Below are 12,252 nucleotides of genomic sequence, written 5' to 3'. Positions count from 1 at the left end.
GCATTCCATCAATTTTTACATATATAAACACTTACTTTAACTACAACACAGATACAATTATACTTTTTTTTTTTATCCTCACCTGAGGACTTTTTTTTGGTACGTGCCCCTAGCAGGAACTGAACCCAGGACTCTCTGGTCCATAGGCCGATGCTCCAACCACTGAGCCAAACTGGCCAGGGCCCGAGGACATTCTTGCATTTATCTTCAGATAGATGGTGAAGGAGAGAAGGGGGAAGAGAGAGAGAGAAACATCGATGTGAGAGAGACACATCGACTGGTTGCCACTCACAAGAACCCAACCAGGGCTGGGGACAAACTGCAACCGAGGTACGTGCCCCTAGTGGGAACCGAACCTGGGACTCTCTGGTCCATGGGCTGATGCTCTAAACACGGAGCCAAACTGGCTAGGGCCAATTATAAGTATTTTTAGCAACCCACAAGGTTACATGAGGTCTGTTCCCAGTAAATATCATCCTCCAAAGGTAACTAATATTTATTTTTTAATCCTAATGTAGACAGGCAATATATTGTTTCCTGGTGTGGGCTATTGTGAATAAAGTTATTTAAAATATGCTTGTGCATGTTTCAATAACCTTCTCTTTCTTCTTGCTTTAGTTTTTAACTATACCAACAATCTTTCTGGAGTGGTTGTTATCATTACCACTCTGGTTTTTAAAGTTTTGTTTTTAAAAGACATAGGGCATAGGCTTTAACACGTTATTCCTCTCATAACCTTTCTTGCAACAATGCAATTATAGTTTTTTAAATTAAGAAAGCATCACATCAAGCACAAAAGGCATTCCACCATATATGAAGTAATAGTCAAATTTTTCTCTTAATCTATTCCCATTTTATTTCTCAGAGTTTACCAATGCTCATAGTGTTGAGGTCTTGTTTCAGGTTCTCTATGCACATAAAAAATGCATTATAGCATGTAAATGGGGTAATATAGATGCTATGCTTGGTTATATTTATATATATATTTGGTTTTAAAATGTAAAAAAAAAAAAATGACAGTATGCATATTTTTTTCCGCTGCAGGTTTCCTAAAGTAGAGTTTCTGTGAAACCTTTCTTTAACTGAGATGGTGTGAAGCGAAGAAGAAATTACGTTAGGACACATCCTGCTGATGGATGCACAAAATAACATGAGGTAAACAAAGATGCTCACAGACACAGCTTGCAGTTAGCGTGGCTTGATGCTGAAGCTGAGTGTAGGTTTGCTGCAGAATGAATGCTGAACGATATTTTTGGTTTTTGCCTTTTCTTGTAATCCCACTATGAGGCCCCACCCTCCTCACCTCATCTAAACCTCATTGCCTCCTAAAGGCCCCGCCTCCAAAGACCATCACTTTAGAGATTAGAGCTTTCAACACACAAATTTTAAAGAGACACAATTCATTGAGTAGCAGGGGTGTATGATACACTGAGGTTGTCATCTGAACTCAGCATATTTGAAGGCGATGGTGAATTCGCTGTTGATAAAAAAATTATTTGAGTCACTTCTCTGAAGCCAGCTTTTTAAATTTTCTTAAAAAGCAAGAGCCCTTTAGGAGTTATTTGATGTTCTATTCTACACATCCTTTACTTTTGGAGATTTTAAATAAATGGCAGAGGTGGAATGACTTTCTGTTTTTTTCCAATTCGCTGAGTGAGGGCACTTCAATTCCTAAACCCATGGCACACTTATTATTTATTTTGACTTTACCTTCTGCATAAATAGTTAAAAAATCACCACCTTTCAAGCATTTTCACTCAGGACTTATCAGGGAGGTACAGCGCTTGTTTCCAGCTAAACTTTTAGAATGGAAAGATCATTTTTTTTCTTTTTTGGCAGTGACTTTTCATAAATACATAGCTTTATTTAAATAAGAGGGTGGTCCTAAGAATCCCAAACTAAATTTTCAGTTACAAAATAATTATGTGGTTTCAAGTTTCTGACACCTCATTCTGGGTTACTTTTAGATTGTTTTGAATGCTCTAAGAGATTAGGCATTTCTGGGATTCAAAACGGATCTTTTTTTTCTGTTGTTTGTCATATTTACAGTTTTAATAGTAACTATTTAGTGCTACTGTATTCTACATATCAGGTTCTTGGTTATAGTTTTTAGGTTCTAAAGCAACTTACAAAGTAATAATATTTAGAGCTCAAATAAAAATCAATTTTTTGTGTGTCTTGTATACTAGGAAGTAAAGACTTTGAGCCAGCCATGACTTGGGGTCTAGGACTACCAGTTTGATAATGATTACTGACCCTTCTCGATTCTTTTCATTTTGACACACTAGTGTAACTTTACTCTCTTGATTCAGTATAAGATCTCTGCATGGTCATATACCCACCAAAACAGACAAGCACTGCAGACAATACTCAGAGGAATTGTGTTTCAGTAGCGGGGAGTAAGAACTCTACACTAAACCCAGCTCTGCTCATTCCTAATAAATCTTAAAAGCAAGGCCAAAAAAGGACTCCACTATTTCCAAGTCACTTAAATGCATCCTCAAACAAACCTCAAGAATATTTATGAAAAAAAAAAGGCAGAAAAAAAAATCAAGAGATCCTGATCAAGAACTAAAACATATGTTAGAATAAGAAGGACATTAAAAAGTTGTTCTATTTCAGATGCTTAAAAAGTAAACTAAAGACATGAAAATTTTTTTTAAAAGACTCAAATTGAACCTCTAAAGATGAAAGTAACAATGTTATTATAACAGCTTTATTTGTGGCTGGCTGGTGTGGCTCAGTGGATTGAACATAGTTTCATAAACTGAGAGATCCTGGTTTGATTCCTGGACAGGGCACATGACTGGGTTGTGGGCTTGATCCCCAGTAGGGGGCATGCAAGAGGCAGCTGATTGATTTTTCTCTCTTTCTCTCCCTTCCTTTTTCTCTAAAAAGTCAATGAAAACATATTAAAAAAAACCCCAGCTTTATTTGTAATAGTAAAAAAATGGAAACAATTCACATGCCCATCAACAGGGAGATAGATAAACAAATGTTAGAGTATCCATGCAATGAAATACTACACAGCAATTAAAGCAGTGAGTTATTTAGTCATGTAACAACATGAATGAATCTCAAAATAATTATACCAAGTTAAGGAAACTAGATAAAAAAAAGTGCATACAAAACCCAAATTCACCTATAGCGATAGAAAGCAAATTGGTGGTTGCCTCAAAATGGGAGTAGGCAGGGATTACTGAGGGTCATAGGAAATTTTTGGTGGGTGACTCATGCATTTTTTTATTATCTTAATTGTGATGATGGTTTCATGGATGTATACATTTGTCAAAACTTATACAATTGTACACTTTAAATATGTGATGTATAGGTTATGGTATGTCGTTTATACCTCAAGTAGTTTTATAAAAAGGCTATAATTTTATCTGAAAAAATTAAAACACTTTTAAAATTACAGTTGACATTCAGTATTATGTTTATTTTAGTTGTGCAGCATAGGGGTTAGACATATATATAATTTATGAAGTGATGCCCCCCCATAAGTCTAGTACCTACCTGGCACCATACATAGTTACTACAATAGTATTAACTATATTCCTCATGCTGTACTTTACACCCCATGACTATTCTGTAACTATCAATTTGTACTTATTTATTTATTTTTGTTACAGATATTTCTCCTTTTTCCCCATTGACACTCTCCCCCCCGACCCCATCTTCAGCTTTGCTGTCCATGTCCATCGGTTATATGTACATGCATATAAATTCTGTGGTTTATCTTCTCCCCCCAACCCCCTCTTCTGGGGATTGTCAGTCTGTACCCTACTTCCACGTCTCTGGATCTACCCTGTTTCTCAGACTGTTATGTTCATTATATTCCTTAAATAAGTGAGATCATGTGATATTTGTCTTTCTCTGATTGGCTTGTTTTGCTTAGGATAATACTCTTCAGGTCCCTCCATGTTATCTCAAAGGATAAGAGATCTTTCTTTTTTAAAGCTGCATAGTACTCCATTGTGTATATGTATCACAGCTTTTTTTTTTAATCCTCACCCGAGGACATTTTTCCATTTTTTGTTCAGATAGAGCGGGAGGGAGAGAGAGGAAGAGAGAGAGAGAGAAACATCTATGTGAAGGGACACATTGAGTGGCTGCCACCCGCACGACCAACCAGGGCCGGGAACAAACTGCAACCGAGGTACGTGCCCTTAGCGGCAACCGAACCCGGGTCTCTCTGTATCGCAGGTGGACGCTCCAACCACTGAGCCAAACCGGCCAGGGCTATCACAGCTTTTTTTATCCATTCATCTACTGATGGACACTTGGGCTGTTTCCAGATCTTAGCTATTGCAAATAGTGCTGCTACAAACATGGAGGTACATATATTCTTTCTGGTTGGTGTTTCAGGATTCTTAGGGTATATTCCTAGAAGTGGGATCACTGGGTCAAATGGCAATTCAATTTTTAATTTTTTGAGGTAACACCATAGTGTTTTCCATAGTGGCATTTACATCAGCAGTGTACTAGAGTCTCCTTTTCTCCACACCCTCTCCAAGACTTGTTTGATGATTTGTTGATGGCGGCCATTCTGACAGGTGTGAAGTGATACCTCATAGCTGTTTTAATTTGCATTTCTCTGATGATTAGTGACGTTGAGCATTTTTTTTTTTTTATATATATCTCTTGGCCTCAATTTGTACTTTTAATCCCTTCACCTTTTTTCACATAGCCTCCAAAATCATCTATCTTTCTCTGTCTAACTTATTTCACTTAACATAATGCCCTCTAGGTCCATCCATGTTGTTGAAAATGTAAGATTTGCCTTGGCTGGTTTGGCTCAGTGGTTAGAGCATTGGCCCACGGAACAGAGAGTCCCGGGTTCAGTTCACGCTAAGGGCATATACCTCAGTTGCAGTTTGTCCCTGGCTCTGGTTGGGGTCCTGTGGGTGACGACCACTCAATGTGTCTCTTTTGCATTGATGTTTCTCTCTCTCTCTTTCTCCTTCTCTCTCTTCCTCTCTATCTGAATATAAATGCAAAAAAAATGTTCTTGGGTGAGGATAAAAAAAAAGAAAATGGTGAGATTTTATTATTTTTCTTATGGTGAAGTAATCTTCCATTACATATATGTGCCACAGCTTCTCATCCAGTCATCTAGTGATGGGCACTTAGATAGCTTCTATATCTTGGTTATTGTAAATAACACTGCAATGAACACAGGAATCCATATATCTTTTTGAATTAGTGTTTTCATATTTTTCAGGCAAATACCTCAAAGAGGAATTGTTGGGTCATATGGTAATTCTATTTTTAATTTCTTAAGGAACCTCCATACTGTTTTCCATAGTGCCTGCACCAATCTGCAATCCCACTAATGATGCTTTAGTGTTCCCTAAAAGGCTACTATGACTACTAGGAGTATTTAAGAGTCCAAAATGGACCTCTTTCTGGAAGTAGTTACACATTAACCTGTATTTATATTTAATTCATAGTCTTTTTTTTTTTAATCCTCACCCGTGGACATTTTTGCATTTATTTTCACATAGAGCAGGAGGGAGAGAAGGAGAAAGAGACAGAGAGAAACATCAATGTGAGAGAGACACATCGACTGGTTGCCACCCACATGACCCCAACTGGAGCCAGGGACAAATTGCAACTGAGGTACATGTCCTTAGTGGGAACTGAACCCAGGACTCCGGTCTGCGGGCTGATGCTGTAACCGCTGAGCCAAACCAGCCAGGGATAATTCATACTCTTTAACACAAATGTGTAGTTGCCATATCAGTGACTTTGGTGTGAAGGTTTTCTACCCATATACACAAAGTAGGAAAGCTAGCTAGCATTAGCCTTCAACTTGGTTCCCAGTGAAGCTTCTTTTCCTGAAAGTATTTTTGCATTCCCTTAGCCTCATATGACATACAGAGGATTAGATAACTCATTAACTTATAGCTTTCTCACAGTCCAGGTCAATGGGAAGAAGGATGGGGTAGGAAATAGAGTCTTGCTGAAATGATGCTACAAATAAGTAGACACACCTACAAGTAAAGTGTTCCCTGTGTGGTGACGGTCTGCTTTCCGCTTTCTAGCATTGTGATCTCTGTAACTGTGCATCATCTTGTGCCTGAGCATCTTCCAGCTCTCCCATGAAATATTTGACTTTATAACATCCTCATGGAGAAAAGGCACAATAATTAATTAAGATGCTTATTAAGAATGAGGCCAACAAAAGATTTTTAAAATCTCTTTCTCTTCTGTCCCTTTGTTAAATAATTTAAGAAATATCTAGTGAACACTGATATGCAAGACACCCTTAGATTGTTGTTTAAAGTGTTTAGTGGAACACAGCATCGGCGTCACCTGGGAGCTCATTAGAAATGCAGAGTCTTAGTCCTCCTCCAGACATACGGAATCAGTATCTGCATTTTAACAAGATCCTTCAGTGACTTGTATGTTCATTTAAGAAGCACCGTTTTAGAGAATTCTCCTTAGCTCTACCCTTAAGTACTGCTGTGACTTTGAGAAAGTAAATTCACTTCTCTAAGCCATTAGCAAATGAAGGGAATGGAATCCTAGAACCCATTTTATTTATTATTGGGAGGATTTAATTCCCTTGTAACAATTTCCCTTCTAGTTTATTTATTTGTTCAAAATGTTAATATAGAGGCGTTATTCCAAGAGATGTGGCAACTAAATATAACACTTTATCCTGGATTGGATCCTGAACTAGAAAGGGAAAGGAGAAAGGAATGTCTGAGTCAGCTCAGGCTGCCATAACAAAATACCACAGACTGGGTTGTTCATATAACGGACAGTTTTTTTTCACAGTTCTATTTCTTTTTTTTTTTTTTTTTATCCTCACCTGAGGACATTTTTCCATTTTTTGCTCAGATAGAGTGGGAGGGAAAGAGAGGAAGAGAGAGAGAGAAACATCGACGTGAAAGGGACACACCAAGTGGCTGCTTCCTGCACAACCCAACCAGGGCCGGGGGAAAACTGCAACCAAAGCACATGCCCTTAGCGGGAACTGAACCCGGGTCTCTCTGGACCGTAGGCCGATGCTCTAACCTCTGAGCCAAACTGGCCAGGGCCACAGTTCTATTTCTTTTTAATTTTTTAAAATTGATTTTCAGAGAGAGAGTGAGAGAGCAAGAGAAACATTGATTTGTTGTTCCAGTTATTTATGCATTCATTGGTTGATTCTTGTATATGTCCTGACTGGGGATCAAATCCAAAACATTGGCATATGGGGATGATGCTCTAACTCACTGGACTACCTGGCTATAGTCTTCACAGTTCTAAATACTGGAAGTTCTAGGTGCAAGATCAGGGTACCAGCATGGTGGTACTTGTGAGGACTCTTTTCTGACTTGCAGATGACTGCCATTTTGCTATGTGCTCTTATGGTCTTTCCTCTCTCTCTTCCTCATCTTAGAAAGCCAATAATTTCATGAGAGTCATACCCTCATGATGTAATCTAACCCTAATCTCCTTCCAAAGGTCCCACCTCTAAACGCCATTGGAATTGGGGATAGAGTTTTAATGTGTGCATTTTGGGACACACAACTTTTAGTCTATAAAGAGAATAAGTTTTGTAAATGATATTATTTCTTTCTATAAATGAGACTTCTAGACATTAGAATTTAAGTGATATGAAATTAGATGATGATGAATCCCCTCCAGATGAAATACTGCAAAAAGTATTTTTCAGCACAAGACTTATATATTTAAAGACTTTAAGCAATAACAATGTTGTTAGCCAGAGAGTGAAGTGGGATGTCTACTATTGCTGATTCTCCTTTCCTTTTGTTCGGTTTCATCAAGGAACTTAGTACAGCTGGTTACTAGGACTCTCTAACTGAAAACAGCTTGCCCATTTTATTCAAGTCTACAGTCCTAAAAACTAGTACCATGCTTGGCACAGGGTAGGCATTCAATACATATGTGTTAAATATAGGAATAAATGGGTTAGATCAGAAGCATCTCTCTTTCTTCCCAAAGTTTTCATTACCTACATTTTTCTGGAGCAAAGATAGTTTCAGACGTACAGAAACGATGCAAGAATAATAAAAGCAACTCTCATCTACCCTTTATACAAAGTCAACAGTATTTTTAAATTTTTTATTTCAAAATAATTTCAAAGTTAAGCCAAGTGGTGTGGCTCAGTGGACTGAGCATGTCCCGTGGACTGAGAGGTCCCAGTTCGATTTCCAGTCAGGGCACATGCCTGGGTTTCAGGCTGGATCCCCAGTAGGGGGCGTGCAGGAGGCAGCCAATCGATGTTTCTCTCTCACATTGATGTTTCTGTCTCTCTCTTCCTTCCTCTCTCTCTCTATAAAAGTCAATAAAAACATATTTTAAGAAATAATTTCAAAGTTAAAAAAGATTTGCAAGAAAACTACAAATAATACAAATAATTCCCCTATATCCTTCACCCAGTTTTTCTAATTATTAATAGTTTACATTTGTCTTTTCATTTTTCTCTCACCTATCATTATTGTCTTTGTGAAATGTTTAAAATTAGGTTGCAGACATGTTGCCAAATTACCCTCTAAATTCTTTAGTGTGTGTTTCTTAAGAACAAGGACACTCTCCCACATAACCTCAATACAGTACCCGCATCCAATTCAGGATATAAACATAGTTTTATATGATAGTTTTACCTAATCCCCAAACCCCACTCAAAATTTTTCCAGTAGTCACTTGTGGAAAGAATAGTAATAAATTTATTGCCTTTCTCTCCTTTCTTTTCTGGTTCGAGATCCAATCCAGAATCATTCATTATATTTACTTACCATGTCTGTTTAGTTTCTTTCAATCTGAATTTCTTAGTTTTTCATGATTTTGACATTTTTGAAGAGTATGGCTCAGTTATTTTATAAAATTTCTTTCCATTTGAGGTTCCCTGATTTTTTGTGCATGACTGGATTCAGGATGTACTTTTCTTTTGGTGTGAATACCTCAGAAATGATGGGCTTTCATTCTCAGTGCTTCACATCAGAGGCACACACCCCGTGTTCTCGTTACCAACGCCAGTAACTTGTGTCATTTGGTCAAGATGGTGTCTGTGATGTTTCTCCAGGGTAAAGTTCATTAATAAGTAATAGGTATTTTGTTGAGATTTACTTTGAGATTATATACACATTTATCCCCTTTCTCATTGAAATTTCACCCATTTAACATTCATTGAATCATTTATTATAATGGTATTTGCTGAAGGATATTTTTTATTCTGTCACTCCTACATGTATTCGTTGGATTCTGCTGTAAGACAGAGCTTTCTCTTTGTGTTTACTTTTGTTTATGTCAGTATGGACTACGGAGTCTTATTTCATTATGATGGTTGGAATAATTATTATTTTTTATGGCTTTATTGAGGTATACTTGACATATAACAAACTACCTATGTTTAAAGTTTGAGGAGTTTTAGTGTACGTATACAGTGATAGGACCACCACTGCAATCAATACAATGAACATTTTCACCTACCACAAGTTTTCTTGTTCTTGAAAATTCAAACTCCTTTACTTTCTCTCCCCACATTTGGAGGAAACCACTGATTTGATATCTGATATTATAGATTAGTTTTCAATTTTTTCTAGAATTTTATATAAATGGAATTGTACACTATGTTTTTTTTTTTTTTGGAGGGATTTTACTCAGTATAAGTATTTTGAGATTCATCTATGTTGTTGAGTATAATAGTTCATTCTTTTTTTTGCTGAGTAGTATTTAGTATTCTATGATATTGATTTATCACAGTTTGTTAGCCCATTTACCTACTGATGTACATTTTTTTTTTTTTTTTTTTTAGTTTGGGACTATACAAAGTTGCTATGAATAAGTACAAGTCTTTGTATAAGTTTACGTATACATCCTTATATGAATATATTCTTTAGTTCTCTTGAAATGGCTCGATTACACAGGAGAGCTCTACTGAGCTTTAACAAATTGCTAAATTATTCAAGCGTTTGTACCATTTAGATTTCCCCTACAGTTTATGAACACTTCCATTGTTTGATGTCCTCACCAACAACACTTGTCATGGTTAGTCTTTCTTGGTTATAGCATTTTAGAGTGTGCACAGTGGTACCATTTGATGGTTTTAATTCGCATTTTCCTATTAACTTTAAATGTTAAACATTTTTTTGTGGGCTTATTTGCCTTTTGTGTATCTTTTGGGTGAAGTGTTTTTTTCAGATCTGCTCCATGTATTTTATTGTCTCATCTTATTCTTATTGAGTTCTAAGAATTGTTTATATGCTCTAGAAACAAGTTGTTTATCAGATTATATGCTTTGTAGATATTTGTTCAATCTGTAACTTGTCTTTTCATTTTCTTAATCGTGTTATGGGAAGTGTAAAGGTTTTTAATTTTAATTAAGTCCAATTTATCAGTTTTTTCCTTTGGTAGTTTCTGCTTTCTTTGTCCTATTTGAGAAATCTTTCCATAATCTAAGAACATCAAGATTTAATTCTTTGTATTATTTTATATGTGTGATAGCTTTAATTATGGTTTTAAAAAAACCATATGTACATGCTTTGAGAAAATGATCGGGAATTTTTGTACATGGTTTGAGGAAATGATTAGATTTCCTTCTCTCTGGTCCTGCCTTTCTTCATCCCTCTCCTCACCCCGTTATTTCCATAGGACTTTCTAAGTGTTCCAGCTTCATCTGTTGAAAAGATTATATTTTCTCACTGAATTCCTTTGACATTTTTGTAGAAAATCAACGGACCATATATGTTTATATCTCTTTAGACTTTGTATTGTACACTATTAATCTATATGTCTCTATCAATATTACTGTCTTGATTGCTATAGCGTTATAGTATGCTTTAAATTAGATAATTAAGTTCTATAACTTTGTTATTCTTTTTACAAAATTGTTTTGGATATTTTAACTCTTGTGCATTTTCAAATAAAAAGAATGTCAGTTTTTGTAAAAATCTTGCTTAGATTTGGTTTGAGATGATACTGACTCGATAGATCTTTCAGTGATTTGTTTTGTATGGTTTATAGTTTATGTTTTAAATTGATACAGTCTAAACTTCAAGTACTATTATTCCACTTCACCTAAAATATATACCTCTTAGCCTATACTTAGCATATTTCTTGGCATTTTTGCCATTGCTTCCATACATTTTATCTTTCTTTAATATATATTTTTTAATACGAGGCTTTTATTGCATCTTTAAAATATCACAAATAAGTGTGAAAATCATTTGGCATCTTAGTGTTTCTATAGCTGGACAACTTAGATCTTATCCATCAGCCTGCTGAACTGTTCCTTTTTCAGAAACATAGATACCATCCCAAAATTTTCTGATATCCTTGTTTTTAACTGTCGTGGCTTGCTGAATCAAAGCAGCTAAATTTGATACAAATTCAATGTTATTTCCTTCCAGAATCAACTCATCTTTCTGGGCTTGAGATACTGAACAAGCAACACCTGACCTCATCCAAACTCTGCAGATATATATTTCACCCAAGAAATTTCTGATTTCAACAAGAGAACCATTCTCCTGAATAACGACGTTGATGGGGAAATGAGTGTACACAGACCTCATCTTGTAATGGAAGCTCAGTGTAATACCCTTGATCATGTTCTGCACGTGGCTGCAGACAGTGTGAACGGTGGCCAGTTCCTTTTTATTTCCCCACCATTTGTCAACCCGGAGCCTCTTCTTTTTTTTCCCCAAGGAGACTGAGTTCTACATTGATGTGGTTGAAATCCCTCCACAGGATGCCTGTGGGGCCCTTCACAATAACAGTGTGACCTTTCAGAGTGATGTCGACATTTTCTGGGATGGCGACAGTCTGATTGCTGAGAGTGGTCTTCATCTTCATGGTAGATGCAGCAAAGAGCTCTTTAATGTTTAAAAATTTTTTTTTCTTTATTGATTTTAGAGAAAGAGGAAGGGAGAGAGAGAGAGAGATAGAAACATTGATGAGAGAGAACATTGATTGGCCTCCTCCTGCATGCCCCTTACCGGGGATTTGGCCCACAACCTGGGCACATGCCCTGACTGGGAATTGAACTGGTGAACTTTTGGTGCATAGGTTGATGCTCAACCACTGAGCCACACCAGCTGGGCTTAAATATGTTTTTATTGATATTTTTAGATGAAGAAGAACAGGGAGAGAGATAGAAACATCGATGTGAAAGAGAGACATTGATTGGCTGCCTCCTGCATGCCCCCTAATGAGGATCGAGCCCACAACCCAGACATGAGCTCTGACCAGAAATTGAACCAGAACCTCTTAGTCCATGGATGATGTTCAATCTATTGA

The 12,252-nt window shown here is 36.7% G+C and overlaps 1 pseudogene; it reads right to left on the bottom strand.

Annotated features, from left to right (window-relative positions):
• Positions 1-11,222: 11,222 nt before the first annotated feature.
• Positions 11,223-11,820, bottom strand: LOC118616976 (annotated as a pseudogene).
• Between the last annotated feature and the right edge of the window lie 432 nt (positions 11,821-12,252).

Source organism: Molossus molossus, unplaced genomic scaffold (genome assembly GCF_014108415.1).
Source record: "Molossus molossus isolate mMolMol1 unplaced genomic scaffold, mMolMol1.p scaffold_m16_p_5, whole genome shotgun sequence".
In the NCBI taxonomy this organism is placed as follows: Eukaryota; Metazoa; Chordata; class Mammalia; order Chiroptera; family Molossidae; genus Molossus; species Molossus molossus.
This window is presented reverse-complemented; position numbering and strand designations above follow the sequence as displayed.